At 38.1% G+C, this 12,128-nt stretch overlaps 1 protein-coding gene across 4 annotated transcripts in view; it reads right to left on the bottom strand.

Annotated features, from left to right (window-relative positions):
• Nucleotides 1-12,128, bottom strand: part of MYLK (myosin light chain kinase) — a 201,793-nt gene that overhangs the window by 130,742 nt on the left and 58,923 nt on the right. The gene's annotated exons all lie outside the window — the stretch shown is intronic.

Here is a 12,128-nt window from a genome sequence, read left to right as displayed (position 1 = left end):
AGTCTCTCCTTAGAAGAAAAGAAATAACTGCAAAGAGGAAGCTTTCTTCCCATGGACCAACTGGTGTCAAGGCCTTTTAATATATGTTAAATGTTATGAGGTGCTGAATAGTTTGAATAATTTAAAATGCCCCAAATGCAAAGAAATATCAGATCTGTGTGTGTGGTTATGGGTCATTTAGGATTATGCAGTAAGAACGTAAATGAGTTCAAAGGGAAACAACCACTGCTGCTGATCGGAAATAGCTTGTGCTAATTGCTCCACATACCCCAGTAAGCTCCTAAAATGTGCCCTCATTCCCTATCCTTCCCTTCCTCTCCATTTTTGGTGATTCTGAATCAAGATATCTATCAGGTATTACTAAATGAAGCAGCTGCTTTAAGTCTGTGTGAATGGGTTTAGAAGCATGCCAGGAGTCCTGACAGGACTGGTGTTCATTTCAGAGCAGCAGCAATGTCTGCCACAGGAAACAAGGTTTTAAAAAAACAGCCTCGAGTTTTGTTGTGATGTGAGAGCTGTCAGAACAGGAGCAGTTCATTCATTTCCACTTCAACGGGACAGCCTGATTTACTGTGTTTGCTGCTACTTTTTTCCATAAATTTCATTTGGCAGCACTAGAAGAAAGGCTCAAACAATGCAGCTTAACACAAGAAAAACAAAATGTTGGTAAACTGTCTCCTCTCTTCACATCAAAATAAGTCAGCTTTTAACGCCTGACAAATATCTTTACTTTCGGTTGTGAATCCCCCATGCAGTCACCACTCAGAAAGGTGGAAAAGATTGCTTTGACCAAGTGCAAGTATGAAGAAGCCCCCTGACATGTACAGGGTGAAATTTCACTCTACCGTAAGCAAAATGTTTATGTCCCCACTTTGGAGGAAAACTATAAATATTTAGCTCTTTTATCTGACAGAACTGATCACAGAATCCAAATACTGAGCCACAGCTTGCCTGCAACATCAGCAGGTCAAAAATCTCTGCTAATACAAAATAAAAACAAGCAAAAAGCCCACAAACCCACAAAACAAATAAAAAAACTAAACTGCATCAATAATTTGCAGAGAGCAATGATCCCTTCATAACAATAATATTTGGCTTTTGAGTTGGCAGTCACTTTTTAAAGACAACAATGTACTCTGCTTCTTGCCTTTCTCAAGGCAATCATCATCATTCACTGCAATAACACACACACACACAAACTATTTTTCCATTGCATATTATTTCTGGAAGACTGGAAGATTATTATTTTTTCTTACCAACTTTTCTATCTTAATATGATGTGAATTGATTTTACATGCCACCAAATACAGGTGGCCCAACCTTCTCACAGGAGCTAAGCCACTGACCAAGACAGTTTGAATGTTCATACCTTCGTCGCTTGGAGACACTATTCCCCAATGTGCAACATCAATACATGCTCTCTGTGAATGATCTACTGTTGAAAATTAATAAAAAGAATAAGTGCTCACTGTTCTCAAAACACACAGCAATATGCTTGGAGCTCTGAAGTTTGTAACTAAGGTAAGTAATCCTCATCTGTAGTCTGAGATGGTAGCGAGAAGTCTTTGCTTTGAATGAATATGCCCCTGCTTTATCAATTTCCAGCCACACAAGATTAATTTCCTGCAATTTAGCAGTCTGTCAGTGGCCACAGAAAATGTTAAAACTGGGTTTTGTTGCTGAATTAACTGCACAGTTGTATGTTCATATACAGTCTGTCTGCTGATAGTGACGAATGCTGCTGGCAAAGGCAATGGTCTGGAGAGGTTATAAAAAGTTCTCCTCAGTTGTATGTACTGCTTCATAGTTAATGCTGCTTTGCAGAGCTGGCAACCAGAATGGGCATGAAATGTCATTTGTTTTAAATTTAATTAAAAAGTAGGATTGATGTGATGACAAATTGGTAATAAAATGCAATGTTGGATTGTTAAGATATGAATACTTTGGATAGCCTAAACATCTAGCATTTCTCCTTGCACTGTTTATTCTGTAACATGTAACTTACTGCTAGGCATTAAATAATTAAGACATCCATGCAGAAGCCCATTACAAATTGCTCCTCAGCAACTTTTGGTGATGTTTTTATCTTATAACTGTCTGCAAAAAATAAACTTCCCAAGCATAACATATGTACTTTTTAATAACAGCTTAGCAGAGATAACTCATACAGTACAAACTTTATGAGTTTAAACTCTATGAGCATATAAACTGCTGTATTTAAAATAAAAATAAATATCAAGTGCTGAGCAACAACCATTTAAGAGAGAAAACCCTCAAAGTACAAACTGAAATACTAAATAAATTGATGTGGCTATGAATTTCTAGCTCAACAGTTCAGAATAAATATTTACAGACCTGCTGAGTTCAAGAGAAATTTTGCGGGCTTGCCTCTTCTTTTTAATGCTTTCTCTCAAAACTAAAAGTGCTGTGATCTTGGTAAGAACAACACACACGTGCACTCAAAAAATAGCTATATTTGTTTAGGTTGTGAAAAAAGTGCTTACTCTGCATATGCTTTCAATCGAGCTCCACTTAACTGCAGTTGCTGGCATTCCTGTTGAGATTTGAACAAATCCGACATAATGCTTTCCATTAAACCTGTGGGTAAAAGTCTCCTGAGCAGACAAATCTTTGTCTACAATTCTCTCCATTAGCGTATCCCAACATGAATACAGACTAGTTTTTGTGTCAGGGCACTGAGAATCTACTTCTGCTATTCTGTTTTGATTGAGTGATGCTCTAAATCCAACAGCAGTCACCTAGATATTGGTAACATTTTTATTTATTGGAAATCTTAACTTTCTTTTCCAAAATCAAAAAATACTTATCTCCAAGAAGGATAGGGTCACATCTAAGGTAGTGGATGGGAACTGAACTTCTGGAATGTATGGTTCAATGCTGAATCCAGGCATGTATTTCTGTACGATCTTGTACAAACCAATAGATCTCACCATGCTTCAGTACTCCACACAAATGTCACAGAGGATAACAATAACTATTTTCTCTGCTGTGTTAGCTAAAAAGGTCATCAGAGAAAGGTCCAACTCTAGACTGGCCTATGTACATGTTAAACACTATCTGCAAACATACAGTAAGATTCCCATTCATTTAGGCTATTTCAGTGGTACCATGAAATAAGCAAAAATCAATTCCATTTACCATAGTTCTTTCATTTGTATTGCCAAGATTTTATCACAGTTTTTCTTCCAGTGCCCTGGCTTTTATCATCACTTTGTTATGAAATATTTACATCTACCATCCTGCAGAGACAAACTGTTGAGTTATTCTTTTATAAAGCAACACTAGAATTTACATAAGCTGAAGAATCAAGCTTAAGTATATTTAACTGTTGTTCCAGGGTGCTTCCAGAACAAAACATTCTTAATTCATTGTTTGTCTGATGAGTATGGGAATGTGATATAAATGATACAAGATGCCAGATACTACTAAAAGTTATGAACTTTTAGTATGCATCACACTAATATTCTAAAGTTTTGTAAAACCAAGGCTTGCTTGTGTATTATGGGTCACTTAGAAAGAACAGCAGCCTCTCAGGCCATACAGTTACAATTTGAGACTCTACTGTACAGCTAAAAGAAAATTACCATTCTAATTGATTCAACATGAGTCAGGAAAGCACAGAAATGGATGAAATAAGCTCAATTATTCTGTCACCAACAGCCAAGTGACCATAAGCAGAATTATTTAATTTGTTATTCTTTGAGTCCCCATTTTCTTTGGACCACATATGAGGATTGTTGTCATCTTTAAATAAAAAGTTCTTGTATATGCTACACATTAGCCTAGTATTTCACTAAGCTCAACTATTATACTTGTAACGAGCAATATATTCCATAGAGTAACATTCACTGAAGTACTGTGAAAAGGTGCAGAAAAGCAAGGGAAATTCAGAAATACTGATAAAAAAGTTATTTCCCCATTTCACCTCATTCTACACATGAATTACAAAACTCTCTATAAGGCAACGATGACATGCAAAGCTGGCTTGGAATTTGCACCAGCTTTAGGCAAAGCCTTTTTGAAGACAAGGATTGCTTTGTTTTGTCTGGCTGCAGGTTTACAGCAATGCATTGATTTACAGAGAATAAGACTATCTTCATCACCAGAAAGTCTAGAAAAAGATATATATTTTTTTAAATGTAAGAGTTCTGGGTGTTCACTCTCATGTGTAGTCATGCATAGTCCTTACAAACCCTTTGAAGAAGAGAGGTGAAAGAGCCTAGATCTCAGTACAACACATCCTTAATGTGGGAAGGGTAGCCCAGATGTCAGAGTAATAACTTTTGAGTCAAGAAGAATGATTGAATTCCCTTCTCTTCCTCTGACTTGTAGCAAGCCTTGGAGGAGTCACTGGGAGTTAAATACACAGGAATTTGAAGGCCCTGATTCCAGGAACATCTCTAATTCCCTATTCAGTAACTAAATGCAGAAACTTGGAAATGAGGTCCTTGGGAAATTGGTCACTGAAGAAGCTGGCCATATTCCATCCTGTGTCATAAAGAATTAGAGAAACTTCACTCAACACAAACAAAAATAAAAATAAAAATTGGCGGTACTGACAGACAATAACCTGTCTGTCAGGTTTCCTAGAATAAATTCAATATATTTGGACCTTGATTAAACAATTCAAACCCTTATACTAAACTGGTCATCTCAGGGATGACAAGTCAGTGGAATACCTTGATTTTCCAGCTCCTACTAGTACAGAGAGCTTTCACACATAACCTCTGACAGAAATAACAGTGGCAGCATCTCCTCCTCACCAAACACTATCCCAACATGTCAACATCTCTCCTTTTCCAGAGGTTATTTCCTCCACATGAAGGAAGTACATACAGAATACAGTATATTCACATGTGATACTGAACTATGAACTGGGATTGTCTGAGCATTTCACTGAGACTCAAGTCTCAGAAGAAGAAGTCTCAGTCTACAGGCTGCTTTACAGTTGATTATCCTTTTATATTAATATAATTTACCTGATTCCTTCATACTCTAGGTCATACCAGTTTACCTTAAAGATTTTCTCCTACCTGCCCCAACTTGTGCTCTCAGAGCCTGCTTGTCACACCAAGCAGCTTTCTCCAGCAGTGAGACCGAAACATTTATTTAAATAAGGAAGCACAATGCTTCATGATGAGTTTTATTGCCAGTGGAGTTGACCACAATAAAGACTTATGCACTAGTTCAGAAGAGGGAAGGAGACTAGCCTGGAAAAGATGATGCTATTTTTCAAATTAAAAACAGAATTGAGAAATCTAATTAGACTTAACTGAAATTTGAGAGATTCACAATTAACCGTCATGGGACAAGAAAAATAAGAGTTATACTGACTGCTTCTACCCTGATTTACACAGGCACAGTCTCCAAACTTATCTTTGTTCAGCTATATAGGATATTCTGACTAGCTCTCTTTCTCTTGAGAAACAGCTGGATATTATTCTATTCATTTTTCAGACATTTTTATCCTATCTTCCTTAAATGATGAACTTTATGATTATTCTTGGTAATTGTTCCATCATTACTTCTGTAAAAGAGTGAACCTCCTTTATAGCACAATATTAATGTTTTATATTTAATTCTCATCTGCAAATATGTCACTACATAGTTTCAGAAATTTCTGTCTGATTTCTGTTTAAGGACTATAGAAAAATAGCAAGATCAGAAGTCCCTACTAAAGAACTCTTATTGTCTTCAAGATCAACCCTAAGCATATTATTATGGGTAAATCCTTAAATAACCACATTTGCCTTTCTTAGCTGATCCAAAGCATTCCATTAATACATCACAGTAGTGGGTGATCCCAAAACAGATATCTACAATAAACTTCGCAGAATCAAAAGTTTGTTGTTCTCCCTTCCCTCATCTCAAACAGTGAGCAGGTATATTAAATTAAATGACATGATTTTTATTGTCTTGTTCCTCATGTGATTTTAATTGCATCCATCTAAAAATCCAAAACAATTGGAAACATGTTAAAGTAAAGACAGAAAGAAAAGTTATTGGCCAAGAGCAGCACAAATGCATGCTTTGGCTTCAGTTAAAACAATGCTTGTTTGTGTAGATACAAGACAAAATTAGATTCTCTCTAGCTTAAATGTAAATTAGTTGAAGGGCTCTAAAATCATCCTTACTAGATTCATTATTATTAAAACAAAACAAAAACAACAAAAAACAACTGCTTTTTACATTCCTTTAATTCCAGTAATTACCACCAAATCAACCAAGAATGGGAGCTAGTCCTCCTGCCATTGCACAGAGTAGCTCCTGTTCACAAATTATTCTAGATAAACAATTAAGATGGGCAAGGAGGTAGAAAGCAAACAGAGCAATATGTATGATAGTAGCAAATAGCAAATTTCTTTCATAATTTGGGGGGTGGGTGGGTTACTGAAAGCAGTCTCAATTACACACACACACAGAATCAACATTGTGCTGAGAAATGGCAATTGAGAGTAGGGATACTGTATATCCAGTCTTCCCCCATCATGGCCTCTTTCCTGCTTAGAAATTTTGTCTGGGTGGAATTTCAGAATATTTAACATTGTCTAGGATTTCTGAATGTCTGGCAGCTTGGAACAACTCTGCAAAAGGTCTGACCAAACTGAGCTGCCAAATTTCCAGAAGTCTTGGCTGTTGCTTCAGCACGTGCACAGATCAATTGCAAGGGACAGTGGACTACGTCCAGTACTTTGGGAGTTGTTGGACACACTGCACATATACTAAACAGACAGTTCTTATGTACCAATATCTGGAAATTCCTGAATATAAACATGATGGCCATATGTGACAGGAAGACAGGTAAGGAATGAATTTCAACGGCATCCTGGCTTGTATTAGGAACAGCGTGACCAGCAGGGCTAGGGAGGTGATCGTCCCCCTGTACTCAGCTCTGGTGAGGCCGCACCTCGAGTACTGTGTTCAGTTTTGGGCCCCTCGCTACAAGAAGGACATCGAGGTGCTTGAGCAGGTCCAGAGAAGGGCGACGAAGCTGGTGAGGGGCCTGGAGAACAAGTCCTACGAGGAGCGGCTGAGGGAGCTGGGCTTGTTCAGCCTGGAGAAGAGGAGGCTCAGGGGCGACCTTATCGCTCTTTTTAGGTACCTCAAGGGAGGCTGTAGCGAGGTGGGGGTTGGCCTGTTCTCCCACGTGCCTGGTGACAGGACGAGGGGGAATGGGTTTAAGTTGAGCCAGGGGAGTTTTAGGCTAGATGTTAGGAAGAACTTCTTCACTGAAAGGGTTGTGAGGCACTGGAACAGGCTGCCCAGGGAAGTGGTTGAGTCACCATCCTTGGAAGTCTTCAAAAGACGTTTAGATGTAGAGCTTAGGGATATGGTTTAGTGGAGGGCTGTTAGCGTTAGGTTGGAGGTTGGACTCGATGACCTTGAGGTCTCTTCCAACCTAGAAAATTCTGTGATTCTGTGATTCTGAGTTAAAGAGATTGAGAGACAGAATTGGAGCTAAGAGCACCACAACTGTCCAAAATCAAGACATTTCTTGAACAGTAACTCCTACCTCTTCAGGTTTTCCTGAAGGAAATATAAGCAGGGGAGCAAAAATAGGTGTTCCACACATGAGTGCTTGTGTCATTTGATGAAGTGCCTTTGAATAATTCTGTATACAGATAACTCTATGTGGGAAAACGATTGTGACTGAATCCCACTTTAACCACTTCCCAGCAGGGCAGCCGTCTCCCATAAAAGCATGGATCTTTCCTGAGTTTCTTCCTCATAGAGCTTAGAACAGTCACCCCTCCAGGACATACAGATCCAAAACCACTGGCAGCTTCATGCAATTAGCTGCCTGGTATGTTTTGTAACAGAGAAGATCTCATGCCAACAACAAAGGATTTTATGCCATGTCATCATCTTCTGTCATCATGTGGGCTTCTCTCATTTCAGATTCTGCCATCTCAAATCCAGACATACAATGTAATTAAGGTATACTTCCGGACTGTCTGCTGACTGAAACTTGGAAACGGAGCATGCATTTGCAGCTTAAGTCCAAAGCAAAGGGCAAATGACAAAGGTTTTGCCATGAAAAGCTGGTACAGCAGCCAGAACAAAACAGGTTGGTTATATCTCAGTTTTTCCCTTAGCAGGTAGTCATTTTCTCCGTTGTCTCTTGTTTCTCCCTGTCTGATCTCAGACAATTTCCTCAGGCAACATGTTTCAAAGAGTACCTGTGCAGCCAGCAGCAGCAAAAGCAGCTCAGACTTTGGCAAATTCACACATATAATTGGCTTAAGTATGATTCAAACAAACAGACACAGGTTGGGTGTTGCAAAAGAAGAATGACAGAAGGAAAACAGGAAAGAACATTAACCACGGGCAGGATTTGACATTAACCTGGCTAGTCTTAATATTTACCATTCAGCTCCCTTATTTGAGGGTGGATGGAATGGGAACAGCAGGACAGTAACTACTCAGTGAGCATCAAGCTATGAACTACATACATATCCCAACATCTGCACGAACTCTGAAGTACATCTGTCAATACATGACTTCTAGCTCCACCAGATTAGAATACCAGACTAGATTTAGTACTTTGATAACTTGGTTCTGGCAATGGACCATATATGATGGTTCACATGAAGCAGAAAAACAACCCACACTGCACTGTTGCCAATTGTGCAATGCTTTATCCAAGGAGAAAAATTCTTTCCTGACCCCTAGGCAATCAGTCTGTGGTCCGTAGCATGACATTTGGCTGTTCCTCTCAGGCAGAGCTGTAGCACAAGTATTCTTTAGGCTCGTAAAATTAATGACCATCAATATTACCCTTGAAAATTATACACACGTGCAGCCAAAGCAGGTTGAATTAACTGCTAGCAGCAAGCAAATGCAGAGGTTAATATCACTCTGGACAGGGAAAGGTTTCTTGGAAACTGACGGCTGACTTGTCAAATTTTATTGCTTGACACTCAGTGACATCAGTGTAAAGAACAAAAACTGTTCATGCTATATTTTTAATGTATTCAGTCTATTGCTATTTAAGTTCAGCAAAATTATGTATGGGCAGCTAGTCACATAGTTACTCTGCTTCCACCTACACCATAAACAGAAGTAGACTTATGGCAGCATTCAAATAACTGCTAAGTTCTACAGTTCATCCAGTGATGTGCAGCTGCATTAGAGAGATACACAAAAATTATTCAATATTGCAAAGCATTGATAAATATTCCAGTGATTCCAGTTTCTCCATCAGAGAAACAAACAGCTTAAAACAGAGCCTGGTAACATTTTGGCATGCTCTTCTTTTCCAAAAGTATCTTAAAAAGTACTGACAGACAAGGTAGAATGCCTTAGCACAAGGCAGGGGTTACTTCCTGGAGCTGTTCACCTCACATAAGACATGCAACGGAGATCTGCCCATCAATCAGTTTCTAACAAATTGCAATCCCACAACACAATTTCAAAATAACATGGGAAGATTTCCCCACCAAACACCTCAGCAACTGACTGATGAACAACTTCGGTGTCCATGCAGCAGAGGTTAGAGGAGTCCCTGGGGAAGGTAACCTTGTTTTAGCCTAAGTGGTTCCACCCCTCAGTCAGATTTCCAGGCCAACATCATCTTCATGCACTTACAAGATGATAAGCTAACATTTTACCCTGAGATCACATTGGGAGACTGAGATATGCAGTCAGACATAGATAAACTAGCTGAGATTTTAGCAAGAAAACCAGGGTGGTAGTAGGAGGAACAGAAAAAATATATTAATGTTAATGGCAACTCCAATTCCTTTCCACTTCCTGTTTCCTACATTTATGGGCTATTTTTCAATTTTCACTCTCTCCTTGATCTTCAGTTGCCATTTCACACAATTTGTCTTACATGCTGTTGGAAAGAAAAGCAAAAAGTTTGACTCCAGTGCTCCCTCTTCCTTGTTCACTTAGTGAGAGTACAGGATCATCACAATATCAGATTTATATCCTGTCTTGGATCCTCAAAATGTTTGTTTTTTCTGATAAGACAGATTCCACTGCAGAGGAACTCTTTGAAGAAAATCTCCTGTCTAGCCATTTTTAAAACTTTTTATTTTTCTTTAGCCTAAGTCTAGTTTAATATTTATACTATGTGATGAAGCAGAGTATCAGCAACAGACCCTCATAACATCTGTAGCTTATTTTCCAGGATAGAAAAAACTAAGTATGTTCAGTAGCTACCTCTATTACTAAATCATATTAACTTCTGTCCTTCTGAACCCCTGGAACATTGAAGTAATGGAAGAAACTACATTCTACAAAGTAGCTAAAGACGGTCCCATATGATACGAACTCTGAGGCTGCAATCTAGAAGGACTGCAGCTATTAAATGACAATGTCCTTCCAAACTGTGGCATTGTGTCCCCCATCCCCCTGTACATGTTACTAGACCAGGAGCACAGCAAGACATTCATTTGGACCCAGCAGTTAAAAACAACAGAACCAAACACAAGCGCCCCAAGCACATTACATTATAAACAACGGATCACACAAATTCAATTTTTATAGGCAGTGTAATCATTATAAAACTTGTTTTTCTTGCACAAGGTAATAAGGGGAACATGCTGTGCTTGTATTACTCTGTATTTCCAACTATTATAATGTAGGTTGTTCTCCCTCCTCCAGATTTGCAAGCTTGTATCTCAGCCTCCAACTAGAGTTGAGTCCAGGGAATTTGGAACTAATGCACAATGATAAAGATTGGCTGTTTTATGTCTACAGCTGTGTTGCATGCTTCTCAGCTGCATTAGCTGAGAGAGGCAAAACAAAGCTACCCTAAGCAAATACCAGACAATACTCTGTGCACAGCAAGAGGCTGAAGTGCCAAAGACAGTGGCTGTAATTACCTACCTTGGCTTGCCGGGCCATAGAATACAACATAAGGCAGTCTATTTGCACAAAGTAATTGCACGTCTCACATGTATTTCAACAAAGCTGTGGTCTGGATGCTTAGCACTTAATAAAGCACTTCAAGCAATACAGGTTTACTTCATCTATTTGACATGCATTCAGTCAGTATATTATCATCTGCATTTTAAGCACAGAAAATTAAAAGATTCAGCCATTCTCATATAGTAAAAAGGCAGAAATGGGATTTAAATTTTCATCAAGAGGTTCAGTCCAGAACTTCCACCAAACCTTCATTCCTTCAAGGAACTTAAGTCTTTAAGTTTAATTAGTATTGAATTTGTGTATTTTATCCAAGCTACTAAAAACCCTGCATAGTTTACCCTTTCCATGTTCAAAGCAACCCTAAAAAGGGGATGGATATTCTTGAAGAATTAATATTTTAAAGATAGGTCTGAAAAAATATTCAAAACAGTGATGGCACTCTAACTTGTAAGACAGTCAATTTTACCACTGCTTTCTTTTAACAAATAATAAAAAGTCTGCAGAGCAAATGAAAAATTGGAAATAACCTACTTGAGTCTTTAATTAGGAAACATAAGAAATGTAAAACTAAAACTTAGCAACTTCACACAATTCAACTTTCATTTCACTTGCTAGTTGCAGTGCTGTCTGGAAGAACCAGCCACAGTTAGAATAGTATTGTACACAGGTGTCACATAAATAAAGTAGCAACATGCCATCTTTTCATTGTGGTTGCAACCTATCAAGGTGAAATAATGGAAAAAAAAAAAAACAAAAAACAGTAAGAAAGGGAATGTTCATTGGGACCGGCCAATGTTGGACACACAGAGAGGATTTCTAATTGGTATCTCAACATTTCAAGAAGAAGTAGGCTATTTTTGGAAAAAAAAAAATAAATAATCTAATCTAAATGTTTGATAAAAAAATCTGCTCTCTGTCTCAAATGTTTACATCAAAATTTGTTGTTTATTTATTTATTTATTTTAAGAATGCCAACTTTTCTTCAAAAAGTCAAATCCAAGAACTACTACCAAGTTTTAGTTTTGCACTTAAAAACTGACATATTCCAGCAGTTTTCTGCTCTGTTCCTGATGGGAAAAAAAAAAAAAAAAAAAATCCTAGCCTGCTTTTGCATAAATAAATAAGATATATATCAGATGCCCTCTACTGGCCCTCTGTTTAAGTTAGTTTCAGAAGTTATAAATTTCCCAAATTCCTTTTAGCTTTTCTTTTGTTATCATAAAGTTGCA

Source organism: Aythya ferina (genome assembly GCF_964211825.1).
Source record: "Aythya ferina genome assembly, chromosome: 6".
NCBI lineage: Eukaryota > Metazoa > Chordata > Aves > Anseriformes > Anatidae > Aythya > Aythya ferina.
The sequence above is the reverse complement of the archived record's forward strand: the minus strand, read 5'-3'. Positions and strand labels throughout refer to the sequence as shown.